At 33.4% G+C, this 16,605-nt stretch overlaps 1 protein-coding gene across 1 annotated transcript in view; it reads right to left on the bottom strand.

Moving 5' to 3' along the window:
• LOC111056636 (pre-rRNA-processing protein TSR1 homolog) overlaps positions 1-16,605 on the bottom strand; it is a 432,307-nt gene that overhangs the window by 407,846 nt on the left and 7,856 nt on the right. Inside the window, exon 4 of the transcript XR_005571905.1 lies at positions 13,071-13,139. The gene's annotated coding sequence lies outside the window, so the exon portion shown is untranslated. The remainder of the gene's footprint in view (positions 1-13,070; positions 13,140-16,605) is intronic.

Genomic DNA, 16,605 nt, shown 5'->3' with positions numbered 1-16,605 from the left:
ATCCTTGTCTCCTGCATTTTCTTCTTGTCACCCCACACATCATCTTCATTATGGCAGCTTTATTGATTGATTTAATAATTCTATTGCCTGATTATCCTATCTTCAGAGTATATGATTATAATGATATCGGAGTATGGGATGTACTGTAATTATTTGTTGATACTCATGCTAGCTAATAACACTTTATTTCTTGGGTAACATGTACATTAAAATAGACATAATATATGATATTATATTTGGAATAGAAGTAGACTATTATATGAATAATAGACTTGGACAATCTAAAAATCTATAGTAAAATGATATTATTAGACATTTGATATATTAAGCACATAACTTGTTGATGTATAGATTTATATTTAGATATTGTGTTTGACTACTGTTACATTGTATTCTGTATATTGTATTTTTTATAATGCATTTTGTATGTGACCTGGCTTATACTAGTACTGAGGTTCTCTGGCTCAAATAAAAATCATTGAATCATTGAATGGAGGAAATTCCTTTTCCTTTCATATTATCCTTAAAATGCAAAATTTCAAAAAACTTTCTGTATACATCGACGCGCAGTTAAAAAAGGAATATTCCTGCCAATCTCATCGAATTCTATCAACGTGTTTGGCCGTAATGCGTTCATACAGACGGAAGAAAATCCTACTTAAAACATAGACCTCACTGCATTCGGTCAATAGGACCAATAGGACAGTCCAGTTGAACTTGGGACCTGAAGATGTGACCTGAAGATGGGACCTTGAAATTTCAAGTACTCAACAATTGATAAAGACTACAGATGAAATTACTGATATACTGCAATTATTCAAATGCTGATGAATTAATTATTATTATTATTAACGAAAATCCAAATTGAATGCTGTAATTCACCCCGAAGACTTCTGCTACTGCAAATATTGACAAGGGTAAACAGCTAGATGAAAATTCGATGAGCGCTACTATTCAAAAATTATTTGTCAGCCCGGGAATCGAACCCAGTACCTCCTAATTGCCGGTCAGGAAAGCTTACCCTTACACCAAACCGACAATCACTGGATAGCAGCGCTCATTTTATGCAAAGCATCTATTAGAATGCGGGGCGATCATTTTGTATCTCCGGATAAGAGAGTTATCTCAAAAAATTCGAGAGATGTAAGTGATTGTAACTTGGTTTGTCTAAATATGCATTTATCAAAACAAAAGTGGCAGGAAGTTTATAATGGAAATGATCTCAACAAAAAGTATTCAAATTTTGTACAAACTCTGAATTACCTAGTTATAATAAGTGGAGGAAATATCAAGAATAAATGGATTAATGATGAGCTCTTGCAGTTGCGAGATAATGTACGAGCTGCCTCTAGACGCTTCACACAAAGTAGAGACCATGCACACCAACAAGAGTATATTAGATTGAAGAAGTTTTATGCGAATGAAATTGGAAAGGCTAAGCGTAAATTTACAGCAGATTCTTCACGGGAGTCCAACAATTTGAATCTTTCTGTCTGGGGGGTGATAAATGAAGAGAGGGGTGTGTTGAAACGGAGGAATGAGAACTGTTATATAGACGAAGTTGTAACAGAAGAGGGAACGGTTTTGAGAGGAGGCTTTGAAGTTTCCAACTATTTTAATACATTTTTTCAGGAGGCTGGCATAAAGAATAATGTCTCTGTACAATTAAATGACAACATTTTCTCTGACTCCTATGATGACAGAACAATTATTGTGAATAAATTCATAGCTGCTCCTTTTACAAGAGAGGAGATGGATAAGATATTAAATAGGTTAAAAGGTAAAAAGTCAACTGGTCTGGATGGGATATCTACTATGGTGTTGAAGTCTTGTAAAGAATATTTATTAGATCCACTCACCCATTTGGTAAATGAATCTTTGAAGTACGGTGTATTCCCTGATAAATTAAAAGAGTCTAAAGTAGAACCCATTCACAAAGGCGGTGAGGGAAACGTTGCAAATAGTTTCAGACCTATTACTCTTGGGAATTCTATTGGTAAGGTTTTTGAGAAGTTCAATTCAATTCAAAAAGTTATTTATTTCACAAGTCTTACAAGCAATCACAGTGGTAGCCTACATCATAAAATAATAATACACTTTACAATAAAAATAAGACAATGTTAGCACCACAGAAATGACAGCGATATACAAATATATATTAAGAAATATTTACTCTCACAAAGGCATTACTGCCTGTGTGCGAGAATGAGTCTAAGGTAGGAATAGGCATATATAAATATTTCGCAGTACTTGCACCCTATCCCTATGCCACCCCCTAGAAACCCAGGAAACCCCTTCCCACCCCCATAAGTGACGTTCCCCCCCTCCAAACCCAACAAACAGACGAAGAAACAGATCACCGACAAAGGCGTGAAAACGCCAACACCCACACATACACACACACACACCTCAAAAAGAGAGAATCAGGAGATTCAGAAAAATAGCCAGTATAATGATTAAAATTTGTAATAGTGACCGGTGATAGAATGTGTAAAGACTTATGATTTTATTAGTTTTTTAGCTCATTTGAATCCAGTCCTAGAATCTAAACTCTGAAGTAATCAATCTTTCACAACTCTCGCCTCTACCGATACCCCGAATCCACCTTTTAATTGCTATTTTGAATGCAGATATTTTATAGTTAATGAAGTCTGTTACAGCTATAGGTAAGTTTTTTAACAGAACATGGGCTAGGCCTATGTAGTATGAATTAGTAGTGAAGATGGTTTTATTTACCCTTGGCATTTGGATATTGTTATGAATTACTCTCCTTGTTGTATAATTATGAGTGATGGTATTAAATATGTCAGAATAGTTTTTGAATATGTATGTTGCCAAAGTTCTAATGTATAATTGCCTGACATCAAGCACCTCCATCTCCGCGAAAACCGCCTCAGTCGAGTAGTCCCAACGCCTCCCAAGTGCAGCCTTTAGAATCAGTTTTTGTGTAATGAATAGAGGATTCAAAATAGATCTGAATCCTCCTCCATAAGCTAGGATCCCTCCTTCAATAATTGATTGAACAAAAGCGTAATAAATTGTTAGGATTTCGTTCTTGTTCAAATATTCTCTAAGTTTCCTAAAAACATAAATCATTCTTCTTAGTCTGCTGTTCCCTATCCACAGAATCGAATGCCTTGGCCAGATCCAAGAATATCAATGCACATTTTTCATTACTTCCCAAGGCAAAATTCACATCTCTGGTTATAGCGAAGAGGGCATCTGAAATATTTTTTTGATTTTCTAAAACCATATTGAGAATTAGTTAGTAATCTATTACTTTCAAGGTATGTTGTTAATTGGTCTTTTATTATTTTTTCAATAATTTTGGAAAATACGCTAAGTAGGCTGATTGGACGAAAGTTTGAACTCTCAGTTATGTCTCCTGATTTGAACAATGGAATCACCTTTGCAATTTTGAGGGCGTCAGGAAACTCGCCCGAAGCTATGCTCAAGTTAATGATATGCAGAAGTGGATCAGATAGGCTTTGAAAGTGGGATTTCAGGATATCAGCAGAAATACAATCATACCCAGGAGCAGAACCGCCGCGCAGGGAATTCACATATCTCAAAAAGTAATGATCGGGAAAAAATGTTTTCCTGAGAAAACTTTTCAATTTTGATAGATTGATGATAATACAAATCGAAAAACCCGGAAAAATATCACGAGTAGAAAGTTTATTTTTAGCCTTTTCACAGCCTTAAAATATGTTTTCTCGTTTTGTTTTCAGGGTAACAATATATTTTCAATAATGGAAAAATTTCGCCATTCAAGAAGCTTTCGAATGAGTATCTTGTTATAGAAATTTCAATATCATGGACATTTTTTGTTGCAATCTTCGGCTAGGTATTTTCAATCTCCAGCTGTTACACCTTTCGTGGAACACCCTGTATAGTGAAATTCACTTCAATAGTTTAAAACGTATCGATAATGCATTTAATACTTCAGCATCACTATCATTCTTCAACAGGTTTCAGAGATATTTCAAGATTTTTCTGCACTCTAGCCCAGTTGCACAAAAAAGCCGGTTAAATTTTAATCGTAATTAATTTCACGACTACCAATCAGAGAAGGCGTTTTTGAAAAGAGGGCACTAAGAATATTGATAAAATTGAATCTATGTAAATAAGGGTCTTCGGAGTTTCTCCGAGCCTTTAAGGTGCGTACAGATATACGCGCCGCGAGCATGAGCAATTCACTTTTAATCAGCTGACTATATCTGTATTTTTACAGAACGGTATAAGATATAGATATAAAAAGCTTGGCATCAGCTGATTAAAAGTGAATTGCTCATGTTCGCGGCGCGTAAATCTGTACGCACCTTTATATGTATGGTTTTTGAATAAATAATGAATCACTTTCAAATAACACCAGTGCTTCCCATTTGAACAATGCTAGCAGATCACACAGCGAATCTTACAATAGCTGTGCTTTTAGAATTAAGTTTGTGTTTTGGTAATTCTTCATAATTATATTTTTAATATTTCCTATTTCAGTTATAATGATGTGAAATATTTCTTCTATGTTCAGTTTTGAAGCATCTAAATTTGAAAATCTACTTTGTGAAAATACTTGAGGACTGAAAATTTTGTGAATTGAAGAACTACAAGACTTGACCTATTTCGGACTATGTTTTATCTAAATTTGGGAGAGGAATAGCACAAGGTTTCCTTATTTTTTCTCTCCCTATCATCTCGATAATGTACTTATTGTATAAATGAATAAAGTTATAGTGAAAGTACTGATAAGAGTATAGTGAGAGTTACAGTGAGTCAAAGTCACATAAATTGTCAGTATACAGGAGATGGACAAACTTGTAATAAACCTAGAGCTGCTGCTGCTACTGCTGTGTTAATTTTAAATTTAGTTGAATCTTTCTACAGTAAATTGAAAAACACGTTCAAAAAACTGATGACAATAACTGAGGCTGCAATATTGGACAATCATTTACAGATAAATAAAAATTATAAAACTAAGAACCCTTTTAAAACTGTTCAATTACGACACGTTTCGGCTATATAAAGGTACTAAAGGCTTCTAAGGGTACTTTATAATTAAGAGTAGCCCTAAAGAAAAAATCTGGTGTGGCGCACTCACACAACTTTCCTTGCCGTTATGAAAATTGATCAACTGACGCTAGTGTTCCCGCGCAACTCAAGTCTACTATTCAAAGATCTAAGCCAGCTGGTGACAGAACAATAACGCTGCAGACACACGAAGTCTGCTATATCTTCATAGTGAATGATTTAATAGAATCAACAGTTGCCAACAGTTTGCAATTTAATAATCTTATTTTCTCGAACATCGAGCTTATTTTCAATTTTAGGTGAAAATGTTACTTACTAAACATTAATTGTAGAGATTTTCATGCTTAATCTTTTCCACTTGATTTTTTTTGTTTAAATTGTATCTGAAGCCTAATAATTGGGAACCTAAAATCAAACTTTGCATAGATGGGGAGCAGCTCCTGGAATTTTTACAGATATGGGACTTGTGGCATTTGATAGAGCTTATCAATGACTTTTTTAGGTATAAATTTGATCAAAATCGTTGTTCGAAATTGTTCGTGTCGGATCCTTATAGTGTAAGGACCTTAAGTTCCAAATTTCAAGTTATTCCGTTGATTGGGAGATGAGATATCGTGTAACAGACGCACATACACTCATACACACACACACACACACACACACATACAGACCAATACCCAAAAACCACTTTTTTGGACTCAGGCGACCTCGAAACGTATAGAAATTTACAAATTGGGGTACCTTAATTTTTTCGGAAAGCAATACCATAAGGTAAGGAAAGTAAAAAGACAATAATTATTTACATGTATGCCCTGAGAAACAAAGGTCAGAGAATCGATATGTGCATACTTCATGCCTTTTATTTACCGCAGCGATTCACTCAAAGGCGACGGGAGTTTTTTAACCCGTGGTTAGATTATTTAAATCGTTACCGCATGCGAATCGCAGTGATGTGTGTCATCATGAGAATTGCAGTTATGTGCACAAATCTTTATTTGCATTTTTTTGGTGAATGATGACCACATAGGTTTTTGCTCGTGCCTGGTTAAAGTCTATTCGCTTATTTGAAGAAAACCCTTATTGCTTGGACCAAAAGTGTATAGTTATAATTCCACGGGAGTGACCTAGTCAAATCTGGGCTGATAGGCTAGCACTCTATCCACTACTAGTGAGGTCCACGTTATAATGGAAGTGGAGAAAGATAAGAGACCAGCGTTGCCGATTTTGCCTTGCCACTGCCTTCTATAGTTGATAGCTGATACCGGTATATCTAATGTAATACTACTGTTCATTCTTGTTTAAAATAACCAATTATATTTTATTCGTCAAGCAAATATATTTTTCAAATACTAAATAATAATCGATGTTGAATATCTTGTTAATTATACTTCTACATTGTTAAAAAACGATTTGGCTACGTTGCAGAGCTAGAAAAGGATAGCGCCTTGTCGAATAATAGACAAGGAGAGCAACACCAATGTCAATCAAATACTGCCATTATAACGTGGACCCCACAATAGCCTACGGCTTCTTGACTGTTTAAATAAGTATGATTAAGTCTAGTGTCTGCTGTTTCAGAGCTCTAACGTTCGCGAAATGCTGTACAGTGTCCACTGGTATAGCTTCAACTCAAACCAGAAAAAGATTCTCAACATCTTCCAGGTGCAAACCGAATCTACGTTTATGCTGTCTGCTTCTGGAATTTATAATATCAATCTCAACATGTTTCTACAGGTTTGATTATCACAATATACTCGATAATTAAATAATGGAATGCAATTTGAATAAATCTATTTCAAGAAACCAGAAGCCAGGAGTTTTACGAATATAGAGAAGTTCTGTATAATACGAAAATACTATTTTACACTACACCTTTTCCAACTGTATTTGAGATAGTATCAATTGTAATATTGAGAATAGTCATTTGTATTTGAGAAAACGTCAGATGTAAATGAGAATAGTCAATTGTATTTGAGAAGTCATCACTTGTAGTTGAGAATAGTGAATTTTATTTGAGAAAGTATCATTTCAATTTGAGAACATACGATTTGAAATCGAGAAGTTGCCAGTTGTAATTGGGAAATGATTTTAAAAAACCAGTACTTACAGTACTTATATTTTTCATAACTGTACTCATATAAAATAATATATTAATATTGCAATGAAACGTTTAGTTTTTGAATAAAAATTATTTTCAAGCCCCAAAATCCATTGAAGAATTGCCGAATTGATTGATCACGAGATAATTCATTGAAGTTCAATTGCGTCGTAAACATAGAGAATTTCATCTTCATCAAGTGCTGTTTCACAAAATGTTTGGAGACAAAAGTCGCGTTGCCAATACATACATAGAAATGATACTCATTAATCATTCGTAAACAGTACAGGGGAAATACTTTCACCATTGAAAATGTTAATTTTCCTCCATGCAAAGCCTATGATAGTAATTGGAATACTGTGTACGTAGTACAGTATCCTTTGCTGCTCAAATCAAACCTACAGAAGAGTCACGACATGTCAATTGGAAAATGTTCTCATTTTCAATTGATATTTTTCATTTACATTTGAAGATTTCTCAAATACAATTCACTATTCTCAATTACATGTGATGACTTCCAAAATACAATTAACTATTCTCATCTACATCTGATATTCTCTCAATTACAAGTGACTATTCTCAAATACAATTGATACTTTCTCAAATTAACTTGATACTTTTTCAAATAAAATTGGAAAAGGTGTAGTTATATTATTAGTAGTTATGATATTTATAGTAGACTATTATTTTACACTTGACACTATAGTGAGGTCGTCCACGTTATAATGGCAGTATTTGATTACTATTTGTGCTCCTTTACCCTTGTCTATCATTCGACAAGCACATAGCGCTATCCTTTTCTACCTCCGCAATGATGCCAGATCGTATTTAACCATTTAAAATATAATTAATCAACAAAATATACAATCTTAATATTGAGAAAATCAATCATTTAATCATTGAAAAATAAATTTGCTTGAATTAATTTAGCCTAGTATTTGAAATTTGCAATATTGGAATGACATTTTTATGATTTGAACTTTTTAATTATAAAAATTATTCAAGAATAATTAGCCTTTATGTATTTTTCAGATTATGCAGACTGCTTACTCGGTTTTCAATGTATTTAGCAAAATCAAAACTTGAGAGAAAAACAGCTGAATATTCAAACTTGAAGCAATTATGCTTAGTATTGTCAACACAACATCATAAGATGTTGATAATAATAATTGATGTAAGTAATAATAATTGATGAAAATAACAAATGAGGAAGCTTCAAATGTAACTAAATAGTTTCAATTTCATTGCAAAGTTATCTGTTAAATATTATTCTATTCTGAGGAAAAATTCTTCCGTTGAGTCAAACGTTTTTGCTTTCAGCCAGTTACCTAAGACTCTACTGAATTTTTTCGATGGTAACTTTTTCACACTGCTTGGTGATTTATTGTAGAGAAGAATCTGTTGATAAATAAGTGCAATATTTTTAAAGTTTTTAATTTATTGTGATACATTCTGTGATTCATTTAGAGTATAACATCAACCTTCAAAATTCAAAATTCTCAATTTTTCAATTCAATTTTTGAATTCTTGGACCGAAAATCAAGTGACGAAGCAGTGTGTGCTTACATAACCTTAACTTTTGGACAACATTAACATTTTATCAAAATTTTTGGAGAGAAATAGTACAGCTCAGCCTAGTTTTTCCTCCAATGTCATAATAGTATTATGATTATAGTGTTTTATGCAATAAATGAATAAATAAATAAATAAATAAATAAATAAATTACACTGATTGAAATGACATATGTAAAATTGTTGTTCTTCAATTTGATTATAATGAATTTGAAATGAACTCACAAATAAATTCAAGAGGTTGTTGAATTAATACCCTTCGTTCTGGAAAAACATAGGCTACAGAAATGAAAATAAAATTAATAAAATTAAAAAAAAACATATCTTGACTGTATATTATACATTATTAAATTCTAAGGTAAAAACACTTTTATGCCAAATTAGCAGAAAATGTTATTTATTGAATTAATAATACATGGGTTATTAGATGTTGTATATTTTTTGTTCGTATATTTGATGTTCAAGTTTATTTGTATAAGTGTATTAAAACGCATTTGGGTACAAAAATTTAAAAAGTTACGATTTAAAATGAGCTATATTAATATATGAGAGATACAATTAAATATTTATTCATATAAATATACATTTCAACAGGCATTCGTCCAAAACTGCGAAAAACCTTCATTTAGAATACACAGTCTAGAGGTTATGTAGCTATTGTTTTAGGAATATGAACAATTTGGATAAAAATTACCTGAATATGGAAAAAATTCTCAGTCTGATATTCAAGTTTGAAGTTCACAAAATTGTAGCCTGACTGCAGATTCAAGATCGACTGTAAAATTGTCATCAGCCACTCGACTCTATTCTACAAATTCAAAATCCATTCCAAGTGCTCCTGAAAATAATGAGAATGTATTAGACTTCTGTCAGCAGAATCACATATTGTACGAGTAAGGAAAATAATTATCAGATAGAGCTAATTACATGCAAAATCATGGAGTGTCAATTAGGTCTATTATCATCATTACAGCGAGATAAGTTAGTTGGACAGGGGATAAAATACTATTTTTTATTCAATTCAGTTTTATGATTTATCTTTTTTTGAGAAGTTTCTACTTTTTAAATGAATACATCGTGTCTTGAGCTCAAGAATCAAGAATTTTATTTGCCGAAAAACTTTACATAAAAGCAATAAGTATCGTCAAACAATGAAACTATTTATAATACAATAATTATAATACAACATCTGTCTTAAGTAACATATAGTTGAAACAGTTTACATTTAAATATCATAAAATTTACAAGTTCATTATACTTATAGTCTAGTTGAAATAGCCTATGTCATTGTGTATCAGTACCATACCATCAAGATTGCAATCATTTCTCATCAACCCATATCAGATACCTCGCATTGCAAAAATTCTTCCGTTGAGTCGAACGTTTTTGCTTTCAGCCAGTTACCTAAGACTCTACTGAATTTTTTCGATGGTAACTTTTTCACACTGCTTGGTAATTTATTGTAGAGAAGAATCTGTTGATACCTATGGCTTTTAATAGATTTGTGCAGTCGAACCCTAGGTCTCACAACGTGCTCCTTTTGTCGTGTATTGTAAGAGCTCAATATTAGAGGTCGTAGTGTGATTACAGATCATAGGTTGTGATTAAAAATGAGGGACATCCCTTCAACTACTAATAAAATAATGACTAGAATATTTAATCATACAAGTGTTGCCAGCTTATATTGTGAATCCCTTGAATTATTATCACACTTTTTCTATGAGAAAACACATTTACCTCGGGAGGCCTTGAGAAACTAGGTCACGATATATCAATGATAAGAAACGTCCATTCCAAACAAATAATAGGTACGAGCCTGAAAAGAAAAGCAGATGGTTTGAAATTTTACCCTACAAGAAAAAAATGTATAATACAATTGTTTCACCATTTATTTGTCTCAGATAGAGCTAATAAGATAATCATAAATGTTCACACATATACATTTAACATCATAGACAAATTCATACAAATGGTGCAAGAGCAATATTGAAGAGATTTTGTCAAAATTCAATATCAATATTTGAGTAGAGTACAATCTCTGGAAAATATCCTGAATAATTGACCAAACTCAGTGAGGTCTATGTTCTAACTCGGATTTTCTTTCGTCTGTCTGTATGTATGAAATGCATTTACGGCCAAACGCGTTGATAGAATTCTATCAAGATTTGGCAGGAATATTAATTTTTTAACTGCGCGTCAATATATACACAAGGTCTTTTGAAATTTTTCATTTCAAGGATAATAATGAAAGGAAAAGGAATTTCCTCCATAATCCGATATCACTAAATATTATCATCTACCCTGAAGGATTAATCACACTATAGAATCATTCATAATCAATCAGCTGACAAGTGGATTATTTATTGCATGCATTACACAGATGTCTGGAGAAGCCAGTGAATAGGTGACACTAGATACTTGTGGATGAGAAAACTGCGTGAGACCTACTGTTCACAGAGCTACTAGTTATCAAGTCATTTGATTTGTCTCAGATAGAGCTAATAAAAGTTATCATTGATATTTCATCTGTTAAGATTATCATCACGGACAAATTCAGGCAGTATTCTATTAAAATATTTTTGATTAAAAAACTTCCAAAAATTATTTGAAATACATTCAAATATATAAACTGAAAACTCATTCGTTCATTTAATAATTGATGTAACTCATTTGTCTCATATAGAGCTAATAATGAGATCATCATTATTTCATTAGTTTGGTTATAATCACTGACAAATGAAAAAGGCTAAATTGCTCAATCGATAGAATTCACAAACTTAATTGTGTTCACGATAAGTTATTGTGAGTTTCCAATTACTAGTAGTTCTGTGAACAGTAGACCTCACGCAGTATTCTCATCCATAAGTACCTGATTGAAACTATAAACTTTACGGAAATACAGCAATAGACTGGCTTCTCCACACATCTGTATAATCACTTGTCAGCTTATTTATGATGAATAATTATTCTATAGTCTGATTTTTACTCTAATATTGGCGTATGAAGGAGGCTCCTTTTTCCTTTTATATTATCCTTGAAATGCAAAATTTCCAAAAACCTTGTATATACGTCGACGCGCAATTAAAAAAGGAACATACCTGTCAATTCATGAAAATCTATTACCGCGTTTCGCCGTAAATGCGCAACATATAAACATTAAGAGAAATGCCAAACCGTCGACTTGAATCTTGGACCTCACTTCGCTCGGTCAACAATAACTTTAACATAATTAAATCCACTTGATAGAGTCTCAGATAGAGCTAATATGCATATCATAAATAGTTCATGAGTGAAACTATCATCATGGACTTATCAAGATACAATTAAAATTTTAATTGTTCATTAAATTTTTAATTATACTTAGATGTAAACTTATACGAGATATTCTACCATCATGCTCCTTCGCTTAATTGATGAATACATTTCATTACTTTTGCTTGTGTAATGAGAAGACGTAAAATACACTGGGTCGATTGGATAAAAACTAGAATCTAGTGACTAGCAACTAGTCATTGGATTTAGCTATACAAATAAGATTATACAGCTGAATTGAATCCTAGGATTTCTTTCAAAATTACTTAGAACTAACAACTTCTACTTCTATTCAATGTTTTGCTAATTATATTCAATTGACTGGCAAAAAAAGAATTGAACCGAATACCGAAGAAATTATAGATTACTTGAGTTGTAAGATCTAACTAACTGATCCAAGATGGCTCGGGAATGCATTAAAAACCTTTCTTAATTAAACCATTATCGGAGGTGTTGAGCTGAACCCCGGTCCCGAGAACGTTACCCTCGACGATGTGTGGAAAAAGCACGAAAACCATTTTTTAATTAAATTTGTCTCAGATAGAGCTAATAAGGATATCATTGATATTTCATCGCATAAATTATCATCACAGACAAATATTACGAAATACAAATAATGATAGTGTTATTGAAGAGAATAATTTCAATCTTATACTGCGCTATGAATTAATAAAACAATATTGAAACTTGTAGTACCCTTTATTATTTAAAATATTACAACGACTAGTTTCGACCATAACTTAGGTCATTTTCAAGTTGTGAAAATGAAGTATAATATAAGAAATAAACTAACAAAATGGAAACAGTAAAAGAAATTTATCAGCCTGTATAAGGACATACCATTGAACACTCTTCAAGGTTTCATTCACTTCTTTCAAGGTTCATCAATTACTTGAAAGCTACATTTTTTGTCGAAATCAACAAAATGAGAATTACAATTGAACGATAAAGTGCTTGAGTTAGCAGAACTGAAAGAATCGATAAAAATCAGGCCTACACGGAAATAGGGCCTTAAACAGTAATTAAAATAGGCTAAAATATCAACAATTATAATTTTTACCTTCCATAATTGTCCATTTTCTTTTGTTGAATAAAGTAGGATACGGATTTTCAAGTCCCGAATTGAGGTCTAATTGATTCAAACAATACATGAAACAGAAAAAAAACACATTATAGAAATGGTGAAAAGACAATGTATATTATTTATTTATCCACGAATAAATAAATAAATATTGACTACAGACATTGATTCAATATTATTACAGTTTTATTACGATTGAAAGGTTTTGTAACTGCAATCACAGTTTAAAAATATTATGGTACAATTGAATTCAATTAAAATTATTTTGTTGCAATCAGAAGCACTGTACAGTCTGCTAAAAAATAATATAAAAAAAAATGAGTTTTAATGAAATTTACTACAGTACTAACTTACATGACCTTATGCAACTATACCAAGTTGCTTTACCAGAAAAATGGAAGACTATTGATAGTTAAAGCTACTTTAGAAATTTATGAATTACTAGCAGACCATATTAGTGCTTTTGTTTCATTCTCATGCCAACTGTCATTAAGACAATCATCAAATGCACTACGATTTCATCATTTTGCAACATAATAATACATATAAAAAAGAGATATGCGGTGATTTGAGATGAATTATTTATTTTAGTGAGGTCCACGTTATAGTGAGTACTTGATTAACATTGATGTTGCTATCCTTGTCTGTCATTAGACAAAGCAGATAGCGCTATCCTTTTCTAGCTCTGCAACGTTGTCAGATTGTTTTTGAACCATGTAGGAATATAATTAATCAATAAAATATTTGATCCCAATAACTAAGAAAATTTAATAAATGGAATCACTGAGAAATTATATTATTTTCTTGAAGAATAAAATATAATTGACTACCATTAACAAGAATAAAAAGTTAATATTACATAAGATATACCGGAATCTATAGAGCCATCAAGCTATCTACTAATTGATTAGTTTCAATCCATGACCGGCGGTCACAGTTACCGGATGGATTTGATTTTGAAACTTCTCTAGGCCTGTTACAGAGCTCGACCGACCGCCAGTGCGTATGCACCATCCTAACTATACATCAGTTTTTCTGACTCACAAAATGGATGCCTTTACAGATTGTTTAATTGCAGCTTATTATCTTCGTAAACGAAAGATTAAAAGACGTAGATATCAAGTTCACCCGATGGTCGCTCAAAGAGCATTTCAAAGGGAATTTAGTACCATTATATACATCATTGATGGGGATGAAGATATATTTTTTAACAACCTCAGAATGTCCATCAGAAATTTTGATGAGTTATTTCGAGCTTGTATCACCATTGGGATGACTTGCAGTCACTTTAAGCTACGGATCAAATTATTATTATTTTGTCTTGTGAAACTGTATATATTATGAGCATAGCTCCAACAGTGTATGACACGTCAATTAAATAATATTAATCTACATGTAGTTTTCCCAGTTTTCATTTTCCTAGTTTTCTCCATCTAAATGTAGATAATATTAATAACATATTATTTTTCACATAAAAAATTTAGAAATGATTGAAAAATGTATAGAAAAACTCTGAATTCAAATATGACACTATTAATTGAATTCATGCATTACGCTATTCAATTCAATATCAGCTGCTTGTCGGGCAGAGGTGTCAGCACATTGGTTATGTTGCGATCAGGCTACTGATCAGTACTGAAGCTCTGAAAGCTTCTATTTGTTTCAATAGCGCGTCAGTCGACCGATGGAACGGATGCGCACGAGCTCGACCGTTGGTCTTCGTACGCAGTGTAAAACGCATGGTCCTGACCGTGCGTATGCGTGCCGTCAGTCCTGCTCTGTACGGATACATGGAATATCAATGGAAAAGACATGCGCGACTGAAGTACGCACTGACGGTCGGTCAAGCTCTGTAACCGGCCTTATTGTCTCATAAATTTACATGACATGAAAAATTTGCAAAAAAAATATTATCCTTCAGAAAAAATAAAGCTCAAAGGTATATTACCTATTTCGTCAGGAGTTAAGAAACATTAAAACTGAGATGACCTTAGTTCGTAGATAGTACGTTTTGCAAGGATCTGCGGGTCAACTATTACTTTTAGTCTTATTACATCTGTTTTGAACGGAGCCATCTCAAAATTGTTCCAAAAAGTCGTCTAACTCGTCTTGTCTTATGCCGCAGCCACAAGCTGGCCCAGCCTGATAAAGGTGCAATTCCTTACAAAGGCCAATGAAGGCCAGCGCTGGCAAACCACCCATCCACACACTGGCGCTGGTCGACATTGGCCTTCATTGGGCCAACATGTAGATGCGGCATTAGAGAGTAGAGGGGGAAGTTGATTAGTTTCTTTAGGAACCTATGGAAACCCGATCTCCATGTCACGAACGCACTGTGGTAGTCGGTTGAAAAACCATAATGCAATGGCAACGTAGAGAATCGGCAAAGCTGTAGTCCTGCCTTTTTCACTAACTTTATAACGAGAACCTTACTATAGTATCTTAATTTTCATTTCATCAATATCTTTGTTAGTAATTGTTACTTTTCAAGTAGACGTAGACAATTATTGCTTTTAGTAAGTTGCAATTGCATAAAAATACACGTTTCCTTCAGAATGTTCAATCATATTATATCAAATTTTCTTATAAACAATGTCATAGAAATTAATTCTTTACGTTCAATGTTACATGGTCATCTTACAATCTAGAGAGAGGAGGTAAGATTTTAAGTGAATAACTCAACGTAGTAAAATGTCTCATATTATAGCAGAACACTTGTTAAGCCAACCTCTATCCAAATCCCGAATATCAACCAAATCTTGGAAATTATCATTTTTCATTTGTCACGAATATGAACACCAACCGACTGACAGATATTTTACAAGAATGAAAGTAACTTTAACGGTTGAGCCTCCTGCACACAGGAACAATAGTGGCGTCCACTAGATCTGACAATTAGTGGCGTCCACTACATCTGACAATTAGTGGCGTCCAATACATCTGACAATTAGTGACGTCCACTACATCTGACAATTAGTGGCGTCCACTAGATCTGACAATTAGTGGCGTCCACTACATCTGACAATTAGTGACGTCCACTACATCTGACAATTAGTGGCGTCCACTAGATCTGACAATTAGTGGCGTCCACTACATCTGACAATTAGTGGCGTCCACTACATCTGACAATTAGTGGCGTCCACTACATCTGACAATTAGTGGCGTCCACTACATCTGACAATTAGTGGCGTCCACTACATCTGACAATTAGTGGCGTCCACTAGATCTGACAATTAGTGGCATCCACTAACTAGCCATACAGTGACATAGCAGCGTTCGAGACCCTTCTCACAGGGACAATAGATGGAATTTTAGCAGCCGCCACTAGTACCCAGGTCTAGTGGACGTAGTACCCAGGTCTAGTGGACGTCTCTGTGTGCAATTGGTGGAGGGAAGCCAGCGAGCCAACATAAAGCCCGGTCCAGACGCTCAAGTTAAGCTTCAGTCTTTTGCTCAAGCAAAAGTCGGAGCATGTAAGTCGTTGCGTCTGGACGGTAAAACGGATGGGTCTTCA

This window comes from Nilaparvata lugens, chromosome 7 (assembly GCF_014356525.2).
Source record: "Nilaparvata lugens isolate BPH chromosome 7, ASM1435652v1, whole genome shotgun sequence".
NCBI lineage: Eukaryota > Metazoa > Arthropoda > Insecta > Hemiptera > Delphacidae > Nilaparvata > Nilaparvata lugens.
Note: the sequence above shows the minus strand (reverse complement) of the source record. Positions and strands in the feature narration are given on the sequence as shown.